This window comes from Pogona vitticeps, chromosome 2 (genome assembly GCF_051106095.1).
Source record: "Pogona vitticeps strain Pit_001003342236 chromosome 2, PviZW2.1, whole genome shotgun sequence".
NCBI classification, from domain to species: Eukaryota; Metazoa; Chordata; class Lepidosauria; order Squamata; family Agamidae; genus Pogona; species Pogona vitticeps.
The window spans coordinates 162,216,928-162,240,729 of record NC_135784.1 but is presented as its reverse complement, the minus strand read 5'-3'; the positions used below and the strand labels follow the sequence as shown (position 1 = coordinate 162,240,729).

Here is a 23,802-nt window from a genome sequence, read left to right as displayed (position 1 = left end):
CAAGCATGTCAGGCAAAAGATATGTCACCTTAAAGAATAACCGTTATATTTTCAATGTAAGCTTTCATGGAGCTTACACGAAAGCTCCATAAAAGCTTTTGTGAAAGCTCCATTTTCATGTCCATGAAAGCTCACATTAAAAAAATATAATGGTTAGTCTTTAGGATGCCACATTTTCTTTTGGGTACTGGTTTGTTTTGTTCCTTTGGATTTTGCCTGATATGCTTTAGATAAGAACAACTAGATTCCTGAGCTGGTGTAGTCACTGTCCATACTGGCTGAGAAATTTGAAGAATTCAAGCACAAAAAGTTATATTTTCATAATGTTGCAGGACATGCATCAAAAATTGGTCACCAAAAATATTAATAGAAAATGGAATGGGTAGGGATATACTTAATGAAACAATGCAGACATATTTTAGAGGAAGAGGGTGTGTTGTTGTTTTTTTTTTTGGCCCAAATCCCATTTGTTATGCTTGCTGGCATACCCTAATCGGCACAGATTTCAGTGGCAAATTGTCACCAGTTAAGAAGCTAGCAAGAGTATTTGCTGTTGCAGACTGAGCTTGCATCAATTGTGTTGCACCAGCATAAAACCTCAGTAGAGTTTTGGCCTTTGTGTTGTCACAGTGAGCTACTAACGGGTGGATATGACACCATATTTATGCATTCTAGATAGCAGTCACAATACTACTGGCTGCAAAAAAAAAAAAAAAAGAAAAAAAAAAAGAAAAAGAAAAAAAAAGAATGTTCCTAATGAGCAAAATAAGAAACTAAATTTTAGTCATAGGCCTACATGCTTTGCAGGAAGTTTTATGATGTTCCATTGAATTTATTTCAGGGGAAACATGGTTAAGATTCTGAATGTACTAATTAGGAGGATAGCCTACCAAGCAATGCTGGTACTAGGGTACCTGGCATAGTCTCCTGCTCACTCTGAGATGACACATGGCTACAAACCCTCCCAAAAAGAACATGGTACTTCCCCCCCCCCAAAAAAAAGGTTAGTGCATTCATCAACAACTACTACTACAAAGCTAAGGCAATAGGGCCAAAATGTGTTGCTATTTATTTCTCCAATATTCATCAGTAAAATTCATTTTTAGATTCCAGTGCCTTCTAAAATGTTGGGCCCTAATTAATCTATCTTAGTGATGACCCCCCTTGCACTCATGGAATGTCCTCCTCAGTAAAAATAAATAAGCTTACAACTTGCAGGTTATTCTCATCCAAAAAACACTTGCCAGGGAGTATAAATCACTGCAGCCTCTGAGTAAATGTGGTAAATGTGGTTACTTGGATGTGAGAAGAAAAGAACTGCTGGAGGGGATGATGGAGGAAATGTGGTAAGTATGGCTCATTTATTTATTTATCTATGGTTGGAGTATTCTCTTGTAATACAATCTAGAAAAAGTGTTGTCTTAATTCTGAATAAGATAGCTAGTCAGACAATAAGTTACTGTGGTAAACTCTTACTTTCACCTGTCTTTAATAGAGTACATCGCAGGTGTGCCTAATGCAGATCTGGCCCTCGGAACCAGCCTGTCCACTCATATGCTGCCATGCTGCCAGCGTCCCACTCTTCCCACCAATCGCTGAAGTAGCTCCGATGTCTCCCTACTTGGCTGACCACTCAGCAGCCATGTGGGAAGACATGTCCTCCCACACTCTGCCTGAAGTGGCCAGCTGAGCCAGTTGAGAGAAGAGCTACTCCCGTGATTGGCAGGAGAAGCAGAATGCTGGTGACGTGGCAGGGTGTGAGTGAACAAGCCGATTCAGAGGGCTGGACCCACAATAGGTGCACCTGGGACAGGGATCCCCATCTCTTGTCCTCACCTATTATAATAATAATTATGATTATCATATTATAATGTTATTAGCAGCTGCAAGGATTGAAATTTCTCAAAAGTGGAAAGAATTGGAAAGGCTCATTGAGAGTTATTTGAATGAGTCTGGTATGATCAGTTCTTTGTTGCTACTCCCAGACTCTGGAACTCCCTCTCATAGGAGACCAGACTGGCTCCATCTTTGCTCTCCTTCCACAAGCAGGCAAAGACCTTTGTCTATAGCCAAACTCTCTCTCAGTGACTGGCTGACTGGGTTAGATGGACTGTTGTTAGAGATGGGAGTTTCGTATAGGCAGATGGCCTCATTACCACCTGCCCCCAGAACCTATACGAATACAAAGCCCCTATCTTTCATTGTTATGCCTTACTGTTTCGAATGTGTTTGTAGTGGTGCTTTTCTTTGCAATTTCTCAGAGTGGTATTTATTTGATCCTTTTTAGAATGTGTGTACTTATTGTTTTCAGCTTCAAATATTGCCTTTTAATGATGTAAGCTACTTTGGGTCCTTTCTAAGGAGAAAGGTGAAGTAAAATATTTCATAATATTAAATAAATAAATAAATAAATAAATAAATAAATAAATAAATAAATAAATAAATAAATAAATAAATAAATAACACTCAGCGAAAGATTTATATTCAAAATGGGAGTAGCAAAAGGAACAGAGAAGTAAGATTAATTTATGGAAATCTGGTCACCATTTTTTTACATGTCTTCTTCATTTATACTTTCCTTTTCTAGATAATAAAGAATGCTCTCAATGGCTACTGCTGTTTCTCTTAGTCAAATACTCATTAGTTATTAAATATTATATATATAAACAAATTGATCTGGAGATGGGGAATAACAGCGGTAGTGAGGTCTGTTAACTCAGGGGATGATGATACATCAGAACCTGGATTCCAAACTGTAGGCAGAGGTAATGGTTCTAGGATCATTCCCATCCTCATGTGTTTAGTGTATACAGACAGAGAAAGCCTAAAAGGGGCCAACTGACCCAGTATGGCTAACAGAATTATCAAATGCTCTGATCATGTGCACTCACTAATGGTTCGTCTAAGCTGCGCAAGTGCACAGCACTGTATTGGGTGCATGCAGCTGACCCAGTGTTTTTGACCATTTGCTTTGGGTCACAGCAGGAACTCTGTGTGCAAGGGACAGAGCCACCACACAGCGCTCTGGAAAATTATAGAGAAAGTTGGTAGTCACCACATTCCTTTCCGTTCTTCACCACCACCACACCAGCAATTGCAATTCAAGGCCTAATTAAGGAGGAGGAGGAGGAGGAGGAATCACAAACCAAACATTATGGCAAGAATGTAAAAGAATATGGAAGCAAGATCAGGTTAACTCTCATCCCCAAACTAAGTTTAGCAAGCAGAGTAGTTCCAAAGTCTTCAGCTACTGATTTAAGCCAATTGCTTTTAGCTCCTAATCTTCACCCGAGATCTACATACCCTGTTGTTGCCCTCCCACAACACACCTTTCCTGCCAACACTTTTATACTTCTCCCAGAAAACAGCCACGCCTTTCATCGGAAGTGTGCTTGGACACATGAAAACTTATGAAAAACAAAAACTAGTAAGTCCTAAAGGTGTTACGTGTTTTCTGGTTTCTCTAATTTGCTTCCTGACATTAAAAAAAAATCAGTGATTTTGCAAATATTCCTCCCTCCCCACCAATACATTTTTAGGACTTGAATACTGATTTTTAAGTTTGACTTTTAGGTCTACCACCTGCAGCAGCTGTGCTGAGAAGCAAAATGGGTATTAATAACAAAAACACCAACTGAACTGATACTAAGGTTTTGGGTTAAAATGTGTATCAGTTGTTATATAATACCAGTAAAAGATGGTGTCTTATCTTTAAGAAGAAGAAGAAGTCATCAAGGATTCAGGGCTTTGGGAACAATATCAGGAAATTTCACACAGTACTGTAAGTATTTGCAGATCTCAGAAATAACACTGTCAGAGCTACAAAAAACAGCAATATTAGGAACAGCATAGATACTGTGCAGATATTTAAGTTATTTAGGTTTTTTGGTTAAAACCTGTACCTCTTATATAATACCAGTCAGTGTTTGTATAGTTTTGATTGACTGTGCCTGGTGTTTTTGAATAATAATAATAATAGTAATATAGCCATTGTGAGAAAGAGGGCGGAAGAACAAACTAACCCGTTCCAGTGCCCTTCCCTCTGCCTTGGAGAGGGGAAACAAACATGGAAATCCCAGCTATGGGAAGCAGATAAGAAGAAAAGGGGAGGCCACAGTTGAGAAGAGAAGGACAGGGAGGGAAAAAAAGGCGGGAAAAGCAGAGGCGGGGGAACAGATGAGGATGAACCCTTGGACAAGGAAGGGAGAGAAGGGAAGAAAAAGGCTAGAGATTCAGAACAACTGTAGGAGGGGAAGGAAGGCAGAGGAGAAGTATAAATAGAGGAGGGAGCACGAGTAGCAAAGCAAGTACGAGAGAGAGTGACCACAAGTGGGAACGATTAATGATCCCCAGAGAAGAAGCAGAAAAGCTAGGAATTCTTTCTCTCCCAGAAAGCCCTCTTGCTGAGGGGGGCAGGGGAGGCTGAGCAAGAAAGCAGAGACTCGAATAAGAGAAGAAAGGGCACAGCTGGATAGAGATGTATGGAAGTGAGAGCTGGACCATAAAGCCTATGAAACTTTTGACCTCAAGGAGGAGAACCTGAGGGACTTTTGAAGCGCCTGAGGTTCAAGACATGAACCCCTTCCTCTCTCCATCAGAGGTGGAGGCGAAGGTGCAAATAGTTCATTGGTTGCTCCTGAAGTAACAGTTGACTGAAGTGACTGCTGGCAGGGAGACCACAGTGGGGCCTGAAGCAGAACCCTCACAGCCATCAGGTTGATTCTGACTTAATGATGATCCTTTTTGGAGTTTTCAAAGAATACTCAGAACTGTTTCACCATTCCCTTCTTCTGAGGATGCTCTGGGACCATACAGCGTGCCCAAGGCTACACGGGCTGTCTCTCCACCCAAGACACCATAGGGAATAAAACTCCTGACCTCCAACTCCACAGTCAGGTACCCTAAGACATGCAATGGTTCTCAAACTGGAGGGAGGGAGGGAGGGAGGGAGGAGAATGAAAATATCCTTGTGGGCACAGTGTGACACTGTGACATTTTAGTCACTTTCAACAGTTTTTTAAATGCTTAATATTTAATAGCGCAAAATTAATTTCAAACATTTTTACTGTATGTTTGTGAATTTATAATTTTTAATTGTCTCTTTGTTTAAAGGGGCTGATGATGGTAAAGGAGAGGTGAGGAGGCAATGTTTCTTAAAATTCAAAAGTGGGGGTTGATGTCAAAAATTTTGTGAACCACTGGCCTAAACTATGTTGTAGCATTGCCAAACTAAATTAAAATAACAGGCATTCAGGGCTAGACCCTCATAATCCGAAGCCCTAAATAGCTTACTTCTGCATGTGTTGGTGCTGGATTTGTTCACCAGCTACATTTTCAAATGGTTGGCATATCAAATAATTATATTTTTAAATGGAAAAAATTAGGGACAAAGCAGCAGCTATAAAAATTTAAACTTTAACTGGCTAAAAGCTTGTGGCTAATGAGGATGCCAACCAGCAAACCGGCTAGAGGATTCTGGGAACTGTAACCTCAAAACTTTCTTCTCCAAGCTCTTGGTGACCTGACATCATATGTCATCCAATGGGAGAACCTCCCAAGGACATGCATCCTGTAAGCAAGCACAGGCCTGAAATTAGAAAAATCTCCCTGGGACAAAATGCCTCTCTGAGCACAGGAAGGGTTGATGGGATCAGGCAGGTAGTATTTTGCAAAGCAGAGTGAGAGAAGAGCTATAATGCCTTTCTAAAAGCCATCATTTCAGCAATCATTTTTAATGGCACGTAGCAGCCAGAGGGGATACTAATGTACCATTAAAGCTATCTGCATATTCAAGAGGATTTGGTAGGCTCTCTGGCTTTCAGGATGCAATACAAATGTCTGCTCTACAGTTTCCTCTTGCTTGCATTTACACTAAACGGGCTCTTTTCAGAGAGCCTTCTTCAAAAGCCATTCCCCACTGGCATAACTGAGGGAGATAAAATCCTGAATTACCAGAAAGAGTTCTTACCAAGGACCTTGAGAGAATACTTATCTGGGAGCGGTCAGTAACCAAGGATCCTCGGCAGGCTCTTGACAGTGTGTAGGACAAGAGAGGCACCTCCTGTGGATGCCACACCCGAGACAGAGACACAAAGATTGTATAATATCACTGTTCTGAAGCCATCCCTAAAATGATCTGATAACTTTAATGTCAAGAAATAGCTGTGGTGCAATACAGGTAAGGCTCCAGTTGTAGAGTGGGGAAACAGGTTGGTAGACTGGAAGCACAAATGAGGACCTGGCTGTGAAAAGGATATAAACTCACAGAAACAATGAGGTTTGCTAGGGACCGAAGTGACACACATGTCACAGCCCAAAAACAGAACACGTGTACTGGAATTCTGAGACAGTGCATGATGGGAAACCAAATGCCAAAAAAAAAAAAATTGTTGCTGTTATACAACTAAGTAGTTCATCCATGCTTCATCTTGACAGTTCAACAATACTCTGACAATATCTGAAGTGTTTAGGTTTTAACAGCAGTAAAGTTAGATGACTATGTATGGAGAGAGATGGACAGAACATCATGAGAATAAATGAAAGCAGTATTTGAATTGTAGTGTTTTGTTTATAAGGATGGCATAATTGTTGGTTACTGTGGCGATCACCCATGTCACTTATGGCCCAGTGGTCCCCAACCTTGGGCCTCCAGATGTTCTTGGACTACAACTCCCAGAAGCCTTCACCACCACCTCTGCTGGCCAGGATTTTTGGGAGTTGAAGTCCAAGAACATCTGGAGGCCCAAGGTTGGGGACCACCGACTTATGCCATTCATATTCATGAGCTGATTTGCTTGAACCTATGAGAGGACTGCAGAGGCAGAGGCAGAAGCTACATGAGGCTTGGCGGGAGAAGGAGGAGTCAGATAGGGCAGATTAGTCAGAGAGAGAGAGGGAACAGATACTGAGAGAGATAGAACTGGTTAGGAAAATAAGTAGAGAAAAAAAGTACTTATGTACTGAGAGAAGTGTTGATGATTTGCGCAGGTATAATGTGTATCTGAGAAACTTCTGTTATTCAATCTGCTTCACTTCAATAGATAAGTTCTGTTCATAAGACAAGTGTTCAGACAAACATCATTTATATTGTGGATTGAGGTAACCCGCTGGTGGCAGAGAGAGGAAAACACTATGGGAGACTTTGTGAGGGAAAGACAAGCAGGGTCCACAAGGGTGAACGCCACAGTTACCTTTTAGCAAGGTTGTGGTAATATGCACGTTGATTTTAACATGGTCATTTAACTAAAGTGGGTCAGAGTCAAATGATTCATTGCCCAGAAATGCCTCCTTTGATGGACAGTCTTTTATAATTTGGTGCCAAGTAACTGGGATTACTGATCCTGTTCCTCCAGCCCCTTTTCCTTGGAGCTCCTCTCTAAATCCTCTCCGGCTGGAATCACACGGCCTAAAACGGAAGGCAAGTATTTCAGGGGATATTTTGCCAATAAGACTGACGTTGTTGTTTCCCTGAATCCTGGAAACAACCCAACTATTAAATTTTTGAAAAAGAATATAGGACAAGAGAGGGATATGTAGTGCAAAAACAGATGGAGGAAAGCAGACCTCACATAAGACTTTCTGTTGGTAGCCAACCCAGAGCCAGGGCAGGGACCCAAGTTCCTCCTGACAGATATGTAGCTAATCTATCTAAATGAATGAAGGGCAATATGGCAATGCTGGATGCAGAGAACAGGCACCAAAGTGGGCCACAGCTGCCTCCCGCTTGGCAATGCAAGGAGAACACAGCTGAGGGCACCATACCAGCATCATGTTGCTTATTGAGTAGTGATGGTGGGCTCCAGCTGTGAAGCATTAATTGCAAGGGATAATTATGTTGGCACCCTTAACTTTGTTGGGTAGAATGTGTTGGAAACATGGATACAGAACAGAGGCAGGCAAATGCAAAATCTTTACACATAGTCACACATCTATTGTCATACAAATAGGTGAATAGAAAGAGAGACATGATTGTGCAAGTGCTTTTTCCTTCTTCTCTCAAGCCATTCCTGCATTGTGTTGTCTTGTTGTACAGTGAGTAACACACCATGAACAGCCATATAGGCCATTTTACAAAGCCTATGAGTGCATTTAAGTTGTATCATATGCCTGCAGCTCATATCATGCTCTAATGAAGTATTCAGTAATCCTTTCTCTAATAAGATCCATAATCCTGACATTAGTGTGGTGAAAGTAATTTGAATTATTTCTCAAGCATTTCTGATGCTGAGTTCCTCTAGAATATGCTAAAATCTGCCTGGTTTTTTTTTTTTTTTTTTTTTTTTTTGCATCTCTGAATGGAATGAAAGAGACAAAGTGATCACAGCAACATATAGGTGCACCCAGCTGTCATTTGCTTCAGTCATATCTTCCAGAAGCATCACACTGAAAATTAAAAGAATTCTTAATATCATGTGTTTAATCATACAATGGCTGAGATCTGAGTGTAGTAAGTTGCACTAGAATAGACCCATTGACTCAACGAGGGCTTCATAAGTCAACTCCTCCATAAATGCCATTGATTCAAATGGGCCTACTCTCCTTCCAGCTTAGCTTAGTCGAGAAATTTACAAATAGAATAGTCTATTTGAATAAAAGGAAGGTACAGATGAATTAACTCACCAAATCCTCACTGTGTCAATGGACTGACTCTAGTGTGAATTACAGGATTTCAGCCAATGTTAGTCTGTCTCTTCATCCTTCTTTCCTTCTGGGTGAGGCACCAGAGCTACCGTTTCCCCGAAAATAAGACAAGGTCTTATATTAATTTTTGCTCCAAAAGCGCATTAGGGCTTATTTTCAGGGCATGTTTTATTTTTTCCCCATGTACAACAATCTACATTTATTCAAATACAGTCACATCATCTTCTTCTGGTTACTGCACAATGGTGGAGGTGCTCGGTTTCACTGAACTGGGGCTTATTTTTGGGCTAGGGCTTATATTACGAGCATCCTGAAAAATCGTACTAGGGCTTATTTTCAGGTTAGGTCTTATTTTAGGGGAAACAGGGTACTTCCCTGGGAACCTAATCGAAGACTGTGTGTATCTCCAACATCAGTGGAGGAAAGTAGCGAGTTAAGCTGCAACGACACAGTCAAATACGATGGGATTTCCTGCAGGTATATAATAGATGAATTTATTATTTTTACTGATTACATGACACAAAAATCAAATTGAATCAGTCTGACCCTTTTTACTCCTGACACACAGTTTTTCTCTGCCACTGAGGGCTTCTGTTTTTTTCAGACCAGAACAATTTGAAAGGACTCCCCCCCCCCCGTGTGAGCAGCTGTTTGTTTCTGCAAAATGACGAGAGTGTGTGTGCCTCTTGGTGACATAGGCAGCTGGAATGTGATGTTTAGGGTCTGAAAGAACACCCACCACCAAGATCTGTCCCAGAATTTCTTTACATTTTTTGAATAAATGAGTTTAGCACTAGATCACCTCAGCATAGAAAAAAAATCACACATACACACATTACAGACAAAGTGGTGCTTCAGCAATGCACTTTGGCCCTTGCCTGTTTATTTATTTGTTTTTTACAACTTAACTAGCTATCCTATTGGCAAGACAAAATCAGGAAATGAGCAACTTAGGAAGGGAAGCCTTCTGAAGGCAGTTCCTTTGAACTGCACCACCTACAGGCACTTCAATGGGAACTGCAAGTAGAAGGCTTTTTTTTTCCTCCTTTGCTTCTGTGGCCATTTACTGTATATCAAAGAGAACTGAATGGCTGGTGAGGAAAACAAGTTAATTCACATTTTCCTCACAGTGTAGTTTCACCCTTCATGAGAGGAAGAGGTCCTGTAAGATGAAGATTTTTCTCCCTATTCATTGTTGCTACTTAAAACTCACTCCAATTGCAGTTGGTGGGTAAATCATCTTAGGAAATACCGTCATTTTAAAAGACAGCATCATTTCTGAGCTTGCTGGTAATCATTTCAGAGGAATTGTCATTAAGATGTAGCAATTGGTTATGTCAGTGGAGATGAGACCTCATACCTACCAAGGAAAACAGGAAAGAGAAAAGAACATACAGTATCTTGCAGTGTTTCAAACTGGATTTGGAAATCGGTTCTTCAAGTAACATACTGTACTAGCTGAATTTCAAAAAGAGTAAGATAGGTGAATTGTTGGGTTTTTTTTTTTTCATTTTGTTTTGTCAAAGTCCTATTCAGATTGCAACTGACTCTTTCTATTGAATACTTATATTGTGGGATAAGTGGTTTTGGGCTTTTTGTTTTTTACCGTGAGGTATAGCAATTTAGGGACACATAAGATGCCTGTGCTTTGAAGCTGGCTTGCCAGTCACATTATTTCTTTATTTGGGAGCTGTAGTGGCTTCTGAAAACTTGAAAATCTTTACCCCTCACCTGCCAGATGCAAAGACAGTAATAAATCAGAAATGCGGGAGTGGAACAGATATATGTCCCTCCTCCACAGCCCTTAAAGAATAGCCATTAGATTAATGATGCATGTGATGGGCAGAGCAATGGTCTGCTTCTCAGTAACTATTCATTTCTCAGTTTTAATTTTACCTATATTTCATATACACCTTTGATTTTAAATTGTGCAACTCTGATACGAATAACACTGTACCATTCAAACTCTACTTAGCTATACGTATATATATCGGTAGGAATATATATCGTAATTGACCAGATAGGCGCGATATAAATTGAATGAATGAATGAATGAATGAATGAATGAATGAATGAATGAATAAATATTGTGTAAGAAGTCAGATAATTGTAAGTCTTGGGAAAACTTACATAAATTACTTAGAGCAGTTAATAAGCTAATAATGCATGTACATGGATGTTAAGGATCACTTAAATTTTATTGCATTAATGCATCAAATTTAAGTACAGTAGAACCCCTGTATCCACACGATCAGTATCCACTGATTCACTTATCCAATCTGAAAATACTAAAAAAAATTTTAAACAATATTCTAAAGATGAAGCTACCAGAAGGAGCCGGAGACCATGTTATGCATAATATTTGTTATTAAAACAGCATTTGCTACATTCTGTGTTTTTCAGCATCCGCAGGGAGGTTTGGAACTCATTCTCCGCAGATATAGGGTCCCACTGTAAATATTGGAAATTTTGAAAATCTCTCTCATACTTTAGAGAAAGAGAGAGGGAGGGAGAGAGATTTTAAAATGATTTCTTACTCTCCTCCATTTTGTCTCATCACTCTATCTTTTACCATCTTTTACTGGTTTCAATCACTTTTTATTTTTAATTTTTTAAATGTCTGTTTACCGTATTTGCTTCTTTTACTATTCATCAGGCTTTCTTCTTTGGAAATAAGCCAGAGGATTCAGTTAAGCTCAGTCAATTTATACGTCAACTATTTGCATAAACTATATTTTGAGCTGAAATCAGAGTAGAGGGCAGTTTTGTACAGCCAGATGTTTCAGCTGTCCAGTCGCATCAACCACAACCAACATATTAATGATCATAAATCTTGGGAGATATTGTTTAAAACCTCTGGCAGGCAGCAGGTTGTATAAGACTGGGATAGGCTTATGCAGAAGATTTTATCCCTGCATGTTTCTGATTTACAGGAAGGGCTATGATGCACTTAATGTTTTACTCCATTCATATTGTGCATTTGGCTTGGCTGAGTGAACCCAGCATAGACACCTGGGCATTCAGTCCCAGTGCAGACCCATAAAAATATATGAAGCAGTTAAAATCCAGATTAACTCGCTTTACTGAGAAAGTTATAGTTAAGGCAGAAAAACCTACATCCTATTTCTAACTAAAGGGAAAGTGTGGGCACATTGCTGAAGGAGAGTCAGCAGGTCAGCTCCTTATATAAACAAGAAATGAAGTCAAAAAGTGGGGTGATGATAGTGATGATGATCTTAGAACTACATAACTGGAAGGGGCCTCATGGATCATACAGTCCAGCTCCATCAAGGAGACACAGTGGAGAATTGAACTCCCAACCTCTGGCTCCACAGAAGATAAAGTTGGGGTAAGTGAGTGGGAACAGAGACAGAAAGAGAGAGAGAGTAGCTATTGCTGACATCTTCTCCCACATCCTTTCTAGTATTAGGATTAGAAAGCTGTGGGGAGATGGTGCTTAGAGGACTCTGGGCCAACAATTCCTCCTTTTTTTTACATCTCTCCATCACAGCCATGAATCTAAATAGGAGACAATGCCTTAAAATGTGTCCAGTGCCTTACAGACAGTCTGCGGCATCCCTGTTCATTATGGGGGTGGCCGTGGATCCGGATAACTTAAGGCACTTCATCCTCCATGGCTGACTGAGAGGCAGGCTGTGAAAGAAGTCTTACGTGTCTGTGTTTTGGATAATCCCATGTATTGCATGCCTCCCTTTCATGCACAGCCACTAAAAGTACATAATGAGCCATGCTGAGGAAACGAGCCCGTGGCAGTCCTGGGAACAGTCTATTTTGCGGGTGACATTTGGAAACAGTACTCTGTTTGCCATTCTAATCACTACCACCCATCCACCCACATCATAAAAAGAATAACTATCCAGCAATTAAAGCAACCCAGAGTATGGAGAGTCATCTAGGAAAACAAACAGGGAAACCTCCTTCCCATTTAGGAAAACAATGGACCTACACACAACTGTGCGGCTTTATGGTCTTGTATCCGAGTCTTCCCCAGCATATTCGCGAAGGTTTTCATGGCCGAGATCTAATGGTTGTTGTGCGTTTTTCGGGCTCTTTGGCCGTGTTCTGAAGGTTGTTCTTCCTAACGTTTCACCAGTCTCCGTGGCCGGCATCTTCAGAGGACACCAGAGCCCGAAAAACCCACAACAACCATCTTCCCCAGCAGTTAAACAGAAGAGGAGGAGGAGAAGCCACTCCATTGAAGGAACTGCATCCTGAAAGAAGACATGTTCTATCCCCGTGGAACAGGTACTGTACTTCACAGGACAAATACTTTATTTTTACTATAATTTTCTGTTTTCCCATCTTGAGCACTACTAAGCATTACTCATTACTATTGTTTAGAATTGTTTTTAATTGTTTTTAACTATTTTAGCTTATAATGTTTGACGGAACCCGCCCAGAGTAGACTTTGTCTAAAAGGGCGGGATAGAAATCTAATAAATAAATAAATAAATAAATAAATAAATAAATAAATAAATAAATAAATAAGTAAATAAATAAATAAATAAATGATGCATTAAGAGTGTCAGGCACTCAGATTCACTTGCATAAGGTCCATCTAATTGGACCTCTGTGAATTTGAGCCCTGAGAATGCTCAGGGCTGGCCCAAGTTGTTTTGTAGCCTGAGGCAAACAGAAGACACTCTCCCTTCCCAGTTTCTCGGACAGAACCAAATTAGACCGGCAGCCTGGATTTTCTCTCAATGCTGGTAACAGGACCGTGTTTCCTTCCATAAATTGCCCTATCTTTCAATGAGCAGCCTCATTAAGTGGTTGTAGTGCCAGCCTATTTGGCACATGCGTCTCTTGTCTGGTGTCCAGATGGAGATGGGTGTGGGACGAAGAAAGAAAAGCCCTCAAAAAACCAAAACTCTGGGACCGGCTGCCTAAAGCAATGGTCTCACTCTGCCTAAGGCTAGGAGGAGCCCTGAGAATGATGGCTTATACTGTTGGACAAAATGTGCACGCCAGCAGCCACGCAGCCCCATGGACATTTTTGCCAGTCCCAAGGCCTCCCAAAAGGCCTTCACAATTTTGAAGGAGTCAAAAAGGACTAGTTCAAAGGCTTCCAGCAAAGGTCATTTTCAGGAGCATACTGAAACCAGACAGGGCCCATCTAGGGTCTCCTCCTTCTCCTGAGGTTTCCAGCCATTTTCAGGACCAATAGGCTCGGGGGCCAAATTCTTCCCTATAGAGAGAATAATTTACCCCCGAGCTTATTAATATGGCACTTCTCTCATCCAGCCAGATCCAAGAATAGGATTTTGCAAACCAACCAGCCCAAGCAGAGCCAACATCATGGACAGGCATAGACAAACATTTGCAGAGGCTGCTCAGATCCACAGGAAGCCCATGTCTGCTTCTGGTAGCAGCTGGTCTTGCTGGTTCTCTTCCTCCTCCTCCTCCTCCTCCTTCCTCCTCCTCCTTGTTGGCATGACCTTTTCACTAGATCTTGACAAAAAAATTCTAAGGGAAAGCCTTGTCAGCTGGCAACAGCAACAACAAAGATGAATATGTTTATTTGGCATAAATAGAGTAAAAGTTTGCGCTCTGTCTGGTTGTATAAATGGGTCAAAGAGAACATAGTGCTGTCTGACTTCATCTGCCCACCCTCTAGGTTTTCCTGTCACTTCTGACTTTAGGTGCAATCCTGGCAGCAACTAGAATGGATTTCCCCAACATATACCTTGTGAGTGTTTCAGGTTGTAATGCAAGGTTAGGAAGAGAGAATTGTCTGGTAGTTAGTATCCATTCCTTCTACAAAAGACCTGCTGTTGATGGAGACAGAAACTGTTGTTGTTGATGTGTAGATCAACAGAACTGTCTGTATCTTTGGACTTTGTCATCATGGCTGTCATGATGAGCACTGTCATTTCATTACACTACTGGCAGGAAACCCCAGCCTGGGCATGCAGTCTGACTCTGCTTTCTTTTCATCCAGGGGTTTGTCCCTCTCAGTGATGGCTACCTCCCCCTTTCATTGCTCCTAAACAGCCCCCAGTTGTGGCACTTAAGACCTTCGCCACAGGAATTAAGAAATGGCATCGCCTAGTGTGAGAAAAAGTAAGGGTGTGATCACAAAGGGAAATAGATTGCAGTTAAGCCGTCCAGTATGATCTGTTTCACACAACACATGGGGAAATGTGCTCCAGCCTGATCTGGGGTTGTAATTTTTAAGGCCAGGCTGGAGCAATTCCCTGGCAGATAAAAGGGTCCCTTTAAGGGACATTGGTCCAATTAAAGCGATCCTTTCTGGTATGATCAGGCACACACCTTTCCAACCATGGAATCGCACTGTAAGGTTTGGAGGCTGAAGGGTACTCTTAATCTGAAGGTGAATTTTAGTGAACAAACTCCACACATACAGGTTGCTACTGCCCTCTTATGGGCAAGATGTAAATAGCTCAGCTTTACTTCTTCCAAGCCTGAAAATAGTTTCTCAAAGCTTCAACTTGTTACTAACACTTGTTGCTAGCTGAGCTTTCCAAAGTAATGTGTTGCTAATTCTTCTTGTTCACCACTTAAATTTACTAAATAACCACTACACACCCTTAGAGAATACATCAGGGGAAAGGCAGGAGAACAAACAAACAAAGGAAATCAACTGCAAGAGTAGGCAATACCTTTAGAGACCACTAAACAAAATCATACAGGCTGCCAGCTTTTATAGATGAGGACCGTCCACTTCATCAGGTGTGTGCTGGCGTGACGAACTTAAAAGTCCAAAAGTTCTGGCAAGATGGATATGGCCAGGTACTTTTTTAAAGATGTAAGTCAGCATGAGGGTGAAAGAGGACCATGCCAAAAATGGTCTGAAGTTTAACATAAAAAAAAAAAATTAAGATCATGGCCACTGGTCCCATCACTTCCTGGCAAATAGCAGGAGAATATATGGAGGCAGTGACAGATTTTACTTTCTTGGGCTCCATGATCACTGCAGATGGTGACAGCAGCCACAAAATTAAAAGACAACTGCTTCTTGGGAGGAAAGCGATGACAAACCTAGACAGCATCTTAAAAAGCAGAGACATCACCTTGCCGACAAAGGTCCGCATAGTCAAAGTGATGGTTTTTCCAGTTGCGATGTATGGAAATGAGAGCTGGACCATAAAGAAAGCTGACCGCTGAAGAATTGATGCCTTTGAACTGTGGTGCTGGAGGAGGCTCTTGAGAACAAACCTATCCGTTCTAAAGGAAATCAAGCCTGAGTGCTCACTGCAAGGACGGATCCTGAAGCTGAGGCTCTAATACTTTGGCCATCTCATGAGAAGAGAAGACTCCCTGGAAAAGACCCTGATGTTGGGAAAGTGTGAAGGCAAGAGGAGAAGGGGACGACAGAGGAGGAGATGGTTGGACAGTGTCATGGAATCTACCAACATGAATTTGACCCAACTCCGGGAGGCAGTGGAAGGGAGGAGGGCCTGGCGTCCTCTGGTCCATGGGGTCATGAAGAGTTAGACACGACTTAATGACTAAACATCAACAAGAAGTCAGGAAAGATAGAGGTTGAATTATGGCTGTTGTTTTAAAGTTACACCTGAGGCAGCTGTGGATTGGATAATAAAGTTTTTTTTCAAACAAAGGGGGCCAGCCTATGCACATACCTTCCCTGTTTGGGCTTCCTTTAAAACAGACATGTTTCTGTTTGGCTAGAGGGCGTGGGGTGACACAGAAAACCTGGGCTCCTCCATCTGGGAATTGAGCTGATAATTTAGTAAACTCATGAGGTGTGGCCAATTGGGGTAAGATTTAAGCCAAAATAATATTACGTAGTGGTTGCAGTCTTCCTCAGCTGATGTCGAGAGTCTATATGTTTTCTTTTTGGTACAGGTGGGCACTATCTTTGGTAACTTCATAATTCCATTGGAGCCAAGTGGTCATCAGCAGTCACCAAAGGTATCAAGTGCCACATTGCCATACCACCACAGTGCTTTTTCAGAAAAAAAATGAAAAAGTCCCTTGCCACTTTTGAGGCTGAAAAAAAAATGTTTTCATGTGCACCTTTCTGTTGGCTGTAACATTTAGAAATGTTCAGATTGTACTGTGCTTGACGGCTTGTCCAATTATGGCCTAGTCTAGAGATGGGCACAAAGGTGGTTCATGATGGTACCTGGTTTAGTGGGTGTCCATAAACCACAAGCCATGCCAAATATTTTTTTAAAAAAGAACCGATTCATGCTTTGTTCACTTTTTGCCCAACTTCAAACGAATTTACCCCTCCCCACCCCACTTTCATGAGCCCCAGCACCTTTCTTGCTCCTGGCCTTCTTCTCCTCCACCACCCTTCCTCTTTTCCCTAGCTAAGCAAGCTGTCTGGGGTCTACTTCCGACCCAAGCCCTCCCTGGAATACTTATAGTATTGTGGGAAGTGTAGTTCTTTGAGGGCTCCTTATTTATTTAGCCCAATAAGCACCAAAAATATACTTCCCACAATACTCTAAGCCTCCAAGGAAGCACTTGTACAGGAAGTAGAGCCCAGACAGCCTACTGTCCTACTCACTTGGGTGGTATGGTTCCAGTGGGGGAGGAGGCACAGAGCAAAGGTGAAGGGACCCAAGAAAGGAAGCTTTGTGGAATGTGTGTGTCAAGGTGAAACAAAACACCAATGATAAAAAAAAGTCCAGATTTCATTTTACTTCTTGAAAGTGTGGTTCCTTGAGCCATGAACTAGTAAGGCTTATAGGGTCTTTTGGTTTGTCGTTTGTTACCTGATTGTCTCTAGTTTAGTTACAATCTTCCCCATACTTTGGATAATAGCCTTGAACAACAACAATGTATTGATTATATAGTATTCTATATACATATAGTACTCTATAGCAGGGGTCTTGAACCCCCGCCGTCTGCGGCCCAGTGCATGTCCATGGGCTTCCTGGAACTGGGCCGCGGAGAGAGATCTCCGCCACCCCCTGCACATGGTGGGCATCGTGCTCGTGGGGGAGGCAAGTCACACTCGCACAGGGATTTGTCACACTTGTGCGCAAGCACAGGGGTGCCCCCACCCCCACACACAAAGGCCCCCCCAACTGGTCCATGGTCTGAAAAAGGTTGGCAACCACTGCTCTATAGTATGGCAAAATGCTTTTCAGTAAAATCAAGTAATGTACAAACATGCAATACCACATTTAACCACAGCCTTAATAGTGTGTGTGTATGAACCTGTACATCAACATAGAACTCTTCAAAATAAGCAATAATCAAAAAGCTGCTAAAAACCAGCTAAAAAGTTCAAATAAGGTACACTGATTGCTGATCTCTCCCAACACCCAACACCTATAGCTCCAAGCTGAGCAGATAAGTTTTCAAGCAATGTCTAAATTTGTCCAACTCTGGTTCCATATGAAGGTGCAGGGGGAGAGAATCCCCCAGTTTTGGAGTCAAGTGGGAAAATGCCCAAAGCCTGGAATACGCCACCCTAGTCCAAAAGATTGACAATTTAGGTCTCTGGCTGTGAAGTCAGAGGTTTGTAGTTCAATTCCCTACTGTGCCTCCTTGACAGGGCTTGGACTCGATGATCCATAGGGTCCCTTCCAACTCTGCAGTTCTAGAAAGCCTGGAATCTGCAGACTGGCCCTTCTTAAGAGCAATATGTATGCCAGTCTTGCATTATACCTATATAACTTGGCTTCAGCATCATGCTTCTTCTTGAAGATCTATTTGCATCCTTCGGTTTCTCTTCCTACTAGTAATGTGGTCAGTTTCCAAGCATTGCTTTTTTAAGAGAACATCTGTCTCTTTGTTGGCTGCTTCTTTGCTCTTGTTAGCTCCTTCTCTGGGTAAGTAATAATCAGTTTAATCCCATAGTGCCGTCTGAGTGATTTCAGCCTCCTTGGCAGGGTCTGACATTATAGCACTAGTATGCCTTTGCTGGGCCATCTTGATGCTTTCTTTATGGCCCTTTCTTGTTTTGCAGTTTCATCTGGATTGGCATCCCCTTCTGGCTTGGAAGCTTCATTTGGATCAGCAACCCCATCTGGGTCTGACTCTTTGCCTCTCGGTCCTGGCATGCCGCTGTAGTTCTTCCTCCTCTCTGTCCCGTGGGACTGCGTTACTGTTTCTTCTTTATCTCCCTCCTTGACTTGGTCTATTTGAAAGAGTGCCACTTGTGATTGGTATTGGCAATCACCTCATCAGTGCAGACAATTCTGCAGATTGTAATGTCTCTGTTTCAGTATCAGTGTCTCTGCATTCCTTTGTCTTTTTGGAATATCCCACTAGTCTTCATTCTTGAGTTGTGGTGAGTTGTGTTTGGGCCTCTTCTGTTCTTGGATGTTGGTATAAACCTTTGATCTAAACACCCTGAGGCAGCTGCCTTGGGTCCTTTTTTGGGAGAAAGGCAGGGTAAAAATATTTTAAATACATTAAATAATATTAGGTATGTTCTCATGCCTATGTTAATACAGCATCTTGCTTGTTGGTTTAATTGGTAGGCATTTTTGTAGGTAGGTGGCTGCTGCTCTGTGGAGAGCAGTACCAGAAAAATACTTAAGTACGTGTGAACCTCTTTCTCGAGCAAAAGTCAGAATCAACAGATCTTTATACTCCTTCCTGCACAACAGGAGCTAATGGTCAGCCTGGGTAGGTGAAACCAGGACAGATCTAGAACAGCAGTTTCCAACCTTGAATCCCCAGATGTTCTTGGAATGCAACTCCCAGTAATCTTGTCCAACAGCCCTAATGGTAAAAGATCCTGGGAGTTGCAGTCTGAGAACATCTGGTGTCCCAAGGTTGGGAACCACTGATCTAGAAGGTTCTTCTCTGAGCAACTGTATTTATGTTTTGCCACATTGGGAAGTAATCACAGATACTGCAGATACTGCAGATATATACTTCTCCTTTCAACAATGCCAGGATTAAGGATGCTGAGGGCCTGGCGTGCTCTGGTCCATGGAGTCACGAAGAGTCGGACATGACTAAATGACTAAACGACGATGAGTTCAAGATCTGTGTATGCCCCCAAAAATATAACTACAAAGCATAAACAGTTGATACTCTCCTGCAGATAGACTGGCATTCTGGTTCTAAAGATAATCCAAGCACTCTTTCTAGGGAGTAGGTCTGTGGGTGTTCTCTCTCTCTCTCTCTCTCTCACACACACACACACACACACACACACACACACACACACACACACACACACACTGAGAGAGAGAGAGAGAGAGAGAGAGAGAGAGATGGGTTTACTGTACAGCATTCCCCCAGCACTGTCTAGCCACCACATGTATGTATGTATGTATGTATGTATGTATGTATGTATGTATGTATGTATGTATGTATGTATGTATGTATGTATGTATGTATGTATGTATGTATGTATGCATGCATGCATGCATGCATGTATGCATGCATGTATGCATGTATGCATGTATGCATTTATTTATTTATTTATTTATTTATTTATTGGGGGGAGAGATCTTGTATAGCCAAAACTGTGCTGCTTAAACCCTTGCAATTCAAGGGGAAAGTGTACACTGTAGCTCATTTTAAGCAGCTACAGCAAGGCAAGCAACCTGTTGAAGTGTTTGAGAAAGAATACAGGCTACTTCATCTATAATCTTTCCAGAATTTTAAAAATGCAATTAATGGTCCATTCAGAGTTTGGTACTTGGTAGAAAATTGGCATTATTTATGTGTCAGGTTTTGTTATTGCTTTGCCTACAGTTTCTGATCTATGTCCATATTTCCCTTTTCTTAACACAGTTTCCCCCACCCATAATTTCAGATGGAAATGATAGAGTTGAACACTCCCACTCTTGCTGGATTTTGAAAACTTCACTGGAAATACAATTCGCTTCTTAAAACTGAGTGCTCTTCTGTGGCAGCTTGAAATTATTTCCTCATTTTAAAAATTATTTTCATTCTGTGTCTTATCACAACTGAGCCAGGAAATTACATAAAGAGTTTCCATTTACGTATTGAAAGCTGGGCACAGCTTTCATTCTGGTCAAAATTTGTCAATCTTGAAGAGCGGTGGTTGCACAAGTTGTAATAGTCGCTCTTCTCTCCACCCCCGCTTCCCCCTTCCCCCGGAATTGAGGTCCTTTTGGCTTTTTTAAAGGGGAAGAAGTTGGGGAAATTGTCTTTGACTTTATACACAGAGGGAATTACATGAGCACTGATGATCAACATGGCTGGCCTGTGCCAATATCTTTTCTTTTCTTTTTAATTTGCTTTGTTGCATAGACAGAATTCCATCATTTGGAGCTCCATAAACCTCAGGATGGTGGTGGTAGGAACAGATCACCAAAAGAATTCTACTCCAGGGGATTAATGTTCCTTTGCAGTGACTTTACCAAATTACACAGTTAGAAACTCAAGATTTAGTTGTTGGCCAAAACAATACTAATTAGACCTAAGTTACTGTAGATAGAAGTGGCTTGCAACTAGCTATAACAAAAAAAGAAAGAACAGAAACAAGTAGTTACAGAGTTACTTTTTAAGTGTTAGTGAGTGATATTTAAATTGCTTAGCTACAGTGAGAAGTGACTTGAAGAAGTTATCTTTAAATAGCATGTTAAGAGCTATTTGGGCAGGATTTTTTCAAGTTTCATGCCATTTTCATCTATTGTTAACTGACAAGGCAAGTTATTTTTTTTGGTTTTACCTTTTGTATATTTAAAATTTCCAAGATACAGTATTAGAACTGTCCATTAGAATGAACCAGAGAACATTTTACAAAGGCCAGACTCAGTGATGCACAGGGTCCCTTCAGCTTTGCATTTCTAAGATTATTATTAAATCATTCTGGACAACTCAATGGTTTTGATATCTGGCTGCACAACCAGATGCTGAGAGTTCGATTCCCCACTGTGCCTCCTTGACAGGGGCTGTACCAGGGATGAGGACTCAAATCATGGGACTCACTCTTAAGTTGAACTTAAGTAGTTGCACTGGTGACTTGAGTCAGACTCAACTCAGGTTTTTTCCCCCCATGACTTGGACTCGACACCCATCCACCCCCTCCAGTTTTTCTGGGGAGAAAGAACATGTTTTTAATAGATGTTGTACCAAAGACTTGGACTTGGGACTCAGACCCCAAAACTTGCTAGCATCCCTGAGCTGGACTTGATGGCCCACAGGGTCCCTTCTAGCTCTGCAAGATTTTTCATGTATTTTTGTGGCTTGTTGTTATGATCAACGAAAGTCAATGGCGCACAACACAAGGAATTACTGCAGAACTGGAGCGATAATTACAGTGTATTTGCGAAAGCTTTCACAGCTGGTATCTAATGGTTGTTGTGGGTTTTTCGGGCTCTTTGGCCGTGTTCTGAAGGTTCAGAACACAGCCAAAGAGCCCCCCCCCCAAAAAACCCACAACAACCATTAGATAATTACAGTGTTGGCAACCTAGCACAGTGAGTGACAAACTGACTAACTTTTAAAAGGTAAACGTCACAGCTTTGATCTTGGCTGATGAATAGGGATACAGATCTTTGTTTTGCTATTGCAAGTGAAATTTTTAAAAAAAATCTAAGGTTTTCTCTGCACTGGACAAGATTATTTGGTGCATTTTTTTTGTACTTTGGCTCGTTTACCAAATTGATGAGGATGACAATGGTGATGAAGAAAATCCTTCCATTTTATATTTGGAATTCTTAGCAGCTTGGAGTAAACTCTTAGAACCCTTTGCATAACTTAGATCTGCGAGGGACTGTGAAGCCAGCGGTATCAATGCCCACCTCCCTAGTCAACCTAGCTCATAGGATGACCTAGACAGGTTACCTCTGAGCCTTGGGAAGAGCCCCCAGCAAGAGGAAATGCAACAAGGTCCCAGTGACTCAGTGCTGAGCTTGCACCAGCATCTGCTACGTATATCTTGCTGCTGGATTCCTCATTGCTGTGCCATGAATAAACCAGACTGTTCGTTGTTGTGTTCTGTATCTCTCTCTCACTGGACTATTGCCACCTCTGTTGGTTAATGTCTTTGACTGTTACCCATAGGCTTGGATTCACCTTGCTTGTACTAATGCTGTATATGGGTGCAGGTTTTTGTGCACAGGTTTATGGCTAAAACTGGCAGAAAGAAAGATGTTAAACTCATTCTTCATGTCAGAATTACTCACCTCATCAGTGCTCCTTTAGCCTCTCCATGCAAAGCAGTGAAGCTGGGCCATTTCTCAAGTTCTTTTTTTTAGTGAGTTGCTTTTAATATGCAAAAGAAATATGAAGTTTGTCTGGTTCTTGTAAGCGGTGTGGCAGCAGAAAAAATAGGTCCAGGCACTGACACCTGTAATAGTGCCAAAAGTGTTATCTTTCAATTTCTATGACAAACCACTTTCCTGGTGACCCAAAGCACAGGAGACTGGTCCTCCTTTGTTGGTGTTCATTGTTTACAATCTGATATTCTGAATATTGGACATTGGTGTAATTTAAGCTCATGTAGTCCAACTTAAGTCCACAGTTGTGGGGTGGACTATGCTCTCAGTTGGCAGTACCTAAACATTTAGATATTTTTTTCTATGTTTAAATTACAGCCATCAAACACATGGCTTATAGATAGTAGGTTCTTTTTTGGGGGGGTCTTCAATACCCCCTCTCCTGATTTAACCTAATTAACCTACATTCAGGACTAAGGTGGTATCCTGCAAAACAAGGGGGCTTAGTAAAACAAGGCCTTTCTTCTTCAGGTTGCCACACCAAGAAAGGCAAAGAAGCCGGTCACCAGAAATTGGATGTTCTTGGTTGTGGCCCCAGCCTTATGTCATGGGCTCCAGATGCCAGGGCCTCTGTCCCTCTTCTTTTAGAATGATGATGAGGACTATCCTGTTTCAAGAAGCATTCGGGGACATCCTTCCTGAGGTTAATAGTTAACTATGTTATCTGATTCTGCTTTCATTTAGGGTTTCTTATTAATTATTCTGTATGGTTCATGTTTCAAAGTTTATTGTTGGTTTAGCAGGTTGATGGATTCTTGTTTCTTGGTTTGTCGTAAACCTCTTAGATTAGTGTGTTGTACCAAGTCAGTGTTGTATAAATCCATTAAATAAATAAATAAATAATGCCAGTTGTAAAGTCTGCTTGGCTGCCTGCCTGACTTATTTCTATGAGGAGGCTCCAATACTTTGGCCATCTCATGAGAAGAGAAGACTCCCTGGAAAAGACCCTGATTTTGAGAAAGTGTGAAGGTAAGAGGAGAAGGGGACG

The 23,802-nt window shown here is 41.5% G+C and overlaps 1 long non-coding RNA gene across 1 annotated transcript; it reads left to right on the top strand.

The window, feature by feature from the left end:
• Positions 1 to 248: 248 nt before the first annotated feature.
• Positions 249 to 23,654, top strand: LOC144586414 (uncharacterized). Its single transcript, XR_013541229.1, has 2 exons — positions 249 to 4,896; positions 23,286 to 23,654. It is a non-coding gene; the product is annotated as an uncharacterized LOC144586414 (long non-coding RNA).
• The last annotated feature ends 148 nt before the right edge of the window (positions 23,655 to 23,802 follow it).